This window comes from Sebastes fasciatus, chromosome 5 (genome assembly GCF_043250625.1).
Source record: "Sebastes fasciatus isolate fSebFas1 chromosome 5, fSebFas1.pri, whole genome shotgun sequence".
NCBI classification, from domain to species: domain Eukaryota; kingdom Metazoa; phylum Chordata; class Actinopteri; order Perciformes; family Sebastidae; genus Sebastes; species Sebastes fasciatus.
Genome location: NC_133799.1, coordinates 22,111,082 through 22,117,452, shown reverse-complemented (window position 1 = coordinate 22,117,452; position 6,371 = coordinate 22,111,082).

Here is a 6,371-nt window from a genome sequence, read left to right as displayed (position 1 = left end):
GTAAGATAATGTAAAAGAAAGGTGCTATATAATGTATCTTTAAACAGTAAATTAGCCGTAAAATACTGTGAAATTGATATAGAAAAAACAGTTCAAACTGTATTTTTCATTAACAGTACAAAGCTGTAAATTTCAGCGACAGTATAATAATGTTAATTTTATAGTAACATAAAGGCAACCCTGCTGCCAGTTCCTTACCGTTATTTTACTTGGAAATTCTTAACAGTGTATATATGTGTCATGGGGTAGTTTCTTGTGTTGCACACTGGACCTCAAATTCCTGACTAAGATTGCATTAGACACTCGTGGAGATAATCTACCCAATAATATCCTAATCATCTAGAATTGGCTCCATATTGACAAACTACAACATTAAAATACTCTTACATGTGATTAAAAACAAAATAATATAAATATTCTATAATAATATAACATTGTGAAAGGGGCCATTCTGCACAATGAATACTTCTGATATATCATATAGTACTTTTTGCTGATAATACTATACTACAATAATACTAATACTACCCCTTTATATACAGTATGTCTCATGGGGTTGTTCTTGTGTTGCACACTGGACCCTCAAATTCCCTGACTAAGATTGTATCTTAACCCATTGCCTTTGGTCGTGTCATAAATTACAGAAGTACTGGTCTGAAATATTGTGTGAAATGGAAAAGATATTTGATAAGGATTTAGAAATGAATCCAATGTCTTTGATTTTAGGAATCCCAAGTACAAATATAATTACTGCAGTCAACAAAAACATTTGCTGCTAGAAAAAATATATTACTACAGTGGATCAGTGACAAGAAACCCTCTGTCCAAGGCTGTTGTAAAGTCATATTTGAGATGATCCCTTTGAAATATCTCACAAATATTCTACATGCCAAAGTAGATCAGTTCCACAATATTTGGCTGCCCTAATCTGACTTATATTGGACCTGAACTCTCTTCCATTATCTCACAAGGAGTCTCTTGAACATGAATTCATATATCCTGTGACTTCCCTGCACTATGGACTATTTCCTATGACCTCCTATATACACTTTTTTGATCATGGGGTTGTTTCTTGTGTTGCACACTGGACCCTCAAATTCCTGACTAAGATTGCATTAGAACACTCGTGGAGATAAAGACACAGAAGCGCAATCCTCTGCAGTGTGTGCAACGTTTACACTCAGATGGATAAGGAGCCTTGTTTTCTCTGATAAAAAGTGTTTGACTCGGCGCCAGACGCACATGTGATGCCTCTGTTGAAGGTTAAATATTAATTGACATGTGTCACATTGGGCCACGAGTGTAATAAGAAAAAAGCACAACTTGAAGAAGAGCTCATTAAATTGAAGATGCATCACCTCTTGATGCTACTGAAGTATTTTCTGTATTGGTAAGCCATCAGGCTCCACAACCAAAGCTGACCCCCATATGAGAACTATGATGACTTTAAGAACTTTAAACACACACTATCTGCCTTTAAACATGCACTATATACCTTTAAACATGCACTATATACCTTTAAACATGCACTATATACCTTTAAACATGCACTATATACCTTTAAACATGCACTATCTGCAACCATCTTGGACTCTAACCACTGGCGCACTTTACACTTACTTTACACTATACATCCTATATACACTTACTTTACATAACACATCCTATATACACTTACTTTACACTATACATCCTATGTGCACTTACTTTACACTATACATCCTATATGCACTTACTTTACACTATACATCCTATATACACTTACTTTACACTATGCATCCTATATACCACTTTATAGACTGCACATATTACATTTATTTATTGAAAGACTGTACACACTATGTTCACCCATTCACTCTGTATCTTTTATATCTCTATTATTGTTTTTATAATTTGTGTATACCTTTACCTCTCCTGTGTTTCACTCTGTTTGCTGATGTTGCTGATGTTGCTGCTTTGACACCTTTTAATAAAGGTTCATCTCTCTACTGATGTAAATTATTTAAGACTTTATAACTCACAGCTTCAAACTGGATGACCTTTGACACTTTCAAATCATAACCACCTTCCCAATTAAATTACATTTGAGTCTATAATCTGAAAAGCAAAACGATCAAATCTTAACTTTCACTCATAACTTTTTTTCTCATAATTTTTTCTTTTCTGAGTTTCATTTCTTCATCATCGCCTCTGGGCTTTGACCCCTTTCAGCATCTCTGCTCCACGAAAAAATCAAACTCCCTCATAAACTCCCCCATAATGTTCCACAAAACTTCTATATCAAAACTTGCTGCTGCTCGCTGACGTCAATCCGGGTCAGCAATCCATCAATGTCAAAGCATGTATGGATCAGGAGATGCATCGATAGGTTGGTTGCCTATTGCAGGAGCGCCCGCAAAATATGGATGCGATATAGAAGCAGCAGCAGGTTGAGATCGAGGGATTGGATTCTGCAGAAGGGCTCACTAAGAAATCACGCGTTTTGGGGGTGGAAACCGAGTAAATATAGCTTTTATTTATTCCAGGTATTGCTTTCTGTTATGGAGGTGGATGCAATGTCATGAGAACCTGCACAGTCTAGCACAATATATAGACAATATTAAATTAGTTAAATGTGATAAGGTTGCAATATAGCTACAGACATTTAATGACTTTATGGTGACATTGTATTTAATTTGCGTTATAATGTCAAATGTTTCATGTTATTTTGTCTCTGTATGGCCTCAAAAATTACACCTATCTAGTGGTGGACTGTAACTAGGTACTCAAGTACTGTACTTAAGTACACATTTAACTTACTTGCATTTTACTTCCCCTTCTATGCTACTTTCCACCATATTTATTTGACACTTATAGTTACTTTTTTCATAAAAAATATATATTATATGCTTATATGATATGATACAGTACTATACTAGGCTACTAATCTACCCAATAAGCATCTAGAATTGGCTCCATACTGACAAACTACACCATTAAAATGCTCTTACAGTATATGCATTCGTTAGTGATAAAAACATAATGCATAATGAGTACTTTTGATATATCATATAGTACGTTTTGCTGATAATACTTATGTACTTTTACTCAAGTAACATTTAAAATTTAGGACTTTTACTTGGATTATTTTTAGACTATGGTATTTCTTTTACTTAGATAGAGAGACAGACAGACATACAGACAGATAGATAGATAGATAGATAGATAGATAGATAGATAGATAGATAGATAGATAGATAGATAGATAGATAGATAGATAGATAGATATACTGATATACTGATATACTGTATGTACTTTATTGATCCCAGCAGCTGTCTATAGGGTGAGATGTATTGAGACATGAAGTAGCATGTGATAGTGAGCTGGAAAACTGTAAGAAATCCCAACATCAACACCTCTGTGAATCCCTGTGCATCTAGAAACGGGCTCCACATTAACAAACTACAACATTAAAATGCTCTTATATGCATTTGTTAGTGATAAAACAAACTGAATAATATCATATTCTATAATAATATCACATTGTGAAAGGAGTAAATCTGCACAATGAGTACTTTTGATACGTTATATAGTACGTTTTGCCTATGGTATTTCTACTGATAGACAGATAGATAGATAGATTGATATACTTTATTGATCCCACATTGGGAAATTCTTGTGTTACAGTGGCACGTTATCCAGGCAATGCACAGGAGCAGTAAATACACAGTAAATATACTGTACATAACAATAACATACTATACACAATAGCAAAGCGTGCAAGCTTCTACCACCACTGCACCTATCTGGCACAGTTTAAACATTATAAGCTTCACACACACATATGATATTTATTGCAGGGTTGTTGTATTGTATTATTATATGTAGTAGTCCAGCACGTGCATCTGTCTGGGTGAGATGTATTGAGACAAGTAGCACATGAGAGAGAGCTGGAAAAATGTAAGAAATCACAACATCAACACCTTCTGCATGTTTTAGGTGTGTTTGAACACACTGTGGAGTTTGTCTCTGCAAGTGTGATGTATGTGTGTGTGTGATGTGTGTGTGTGAGAGTGTGTGGGTGTGTGTGAGTGTGTGTGTTGCCACAGCATCCCTCAGTAGGCCTTCAGTTGCTCTGTAAACTATGTGAACACCTGGCATTTACACCGATGTTATGTAAAATGAGCCCATTAGGATTTCGACCTGGAGCTGGAACACAAAAAAAAAAAAAAATCCAGGAAGTGGCATCACTAATCATTTGCAAATTGCATAAAATAATTTCCCTGACCAGTGTTTACCAACAGTTAGGTCAAGGCCATCCATAACTCCACTGATGAATTGTGATATCAGAGGCCTTGGCACACAGCTCCTCTCCTCTCCCCTCCCCAAATAATGACCCTAAAAACTGTGTCTTTGCTGATTGCCAACAGGGGGATGGTGGCTTTTGGCTTGTGCCATCAGGAGAACAGCAGTGTCCGCTTGGGTTAATGTCCCTGTATTGATCCCAGCAAACCACTGCTATCGAAAATGAATTACCGAAGCCCGCACAGCAGCGAATCCGTCATCTGTGCTCAGCCAGCCGGCCAGAGCAGCTTATTGGTCGCGGTGGTGATGGATGTTAACTTTCATTGCTGGCTCCTTTGCTCCTAATTCACCAGGGTTTACAACCCAAAACAACCAAGCTGCAAAGTTTTATACTTTCACCAAGAACTTCACGCCAGTCTCTCTTTTTTTTTTTTTTTTTTTTTTTTTTTTTTAATCCTCTCCATGGAGCTCCACGAGGTCATGATATAAACAGCTGAAAGGGTCAACAGGGTGTTGGGAACTGATCAGTGTACTTTTCCCCAATTCTCAATCAATTCTCTTCTATTTTATGCAGCTTGCTCAAATCGTTCATTCAGTCACCCAAAAATAACAAAACAAAAAAAGAAAGCAAATTTTCCCCCTTACACACACACACAAAATCCATGCATCCGCCTAGAGCTCAGTTTTAATTTGTATTTTAATGTACTGTTTTCGAATAGTTAAATAAGCATATCCTATGGCGAATACAATATGAAATATTAACTGTGTCGATATCTGCGGTGTGACTGGGGCGATGCCGCAGAGACCATGTGATTTATTTCATATAAATAATAACAGTGTGGCCTCAGCACCACGATGGCATCGACTTCACACACACACACACACACACACACACATCATCTGCAGTGATTGTTCAGCTTGTGCTTTAATTTATTTGTTAATATTTCCAAAAAAAAGTTAGAATATTTTCTATAGGACTTTTTTTTATTTTATTTTTTTTATTGTGTTATAAAGTGATTACAAAACAAGTGAAGACATGTGCAGGAACATATATAAAAAAGACCAAAATATATTATACAGAGAAAGACAAATAACAAAGTACAAAAACAAAACTAAACTAAGACAATACAAGGGGATAAAAGCCGGTTGAAGAATGTGTGTGTGTGTGTGTGTGTGAGTGTGTGTGTGATGTGGATAATGGGTGTGTGTTTGCCATTGAATGAGGCTATATGGTCATATATGACATATATCTACTCTTAAACACATACAGACATCCTTCCTTTTATGTGTAGAGCATAGGGGGAGCAAAAAAAAAAAAAAAAAAAATGTGTAAAATATATATATATATAATACAGTATATACACATACACATATATATTAATAATATGAATACTAATAATAAAGGTGATGATGATGATGGTCATGAAAATAATACCAACAACAATAATTATACCAACACTTACAATAATAAGTGAGATAAATAAATAATAACAATAATAAATAATTAAAAAATATATAGATATGTATAGATATGTATATAGGACTTTAAAGCCATCGAGGCTCACCATTACAGCCTTTTTTTTTTTACGAGGCCCAAAGCATTATTTTTTTTTTTTTATCTTTACGCACTGCTGTCGTTTTTGCTGATCAACTAATCAATACTGAACCCGGAGCTTCGGCGCTCGATGCATTTCTGAAGGGATCGATACAGCACCCAAAATGCATTCTGCTCAAATGGTTTAAGTTAGGTGTGTGTGTCCTGTTATGTGTTTGACCTGTCTCAACAGGCAGTTTCATTACAGGAAATGACCACACATAGCACTCAGCTGGAAAGTTTAAGCTGAGCTTTTCATTTGGCTGAGTGCTGCGTAAAAAAACGCATTACGTTCAATCTATATTTGCCTATTGTAAATACTATCTGCATTGTAAATTATTAGTAATAGTATTAGTATCATTATCAGTGAAAGTAATGTGTGGATTTAAAAAATATATATATATATTTATGGAATTCTTTATGGAACGTTTTTACGCATCAGGCGCGCAAAACACAATTTGTACCCAACTCAAAATATTTACTTTTATTTTA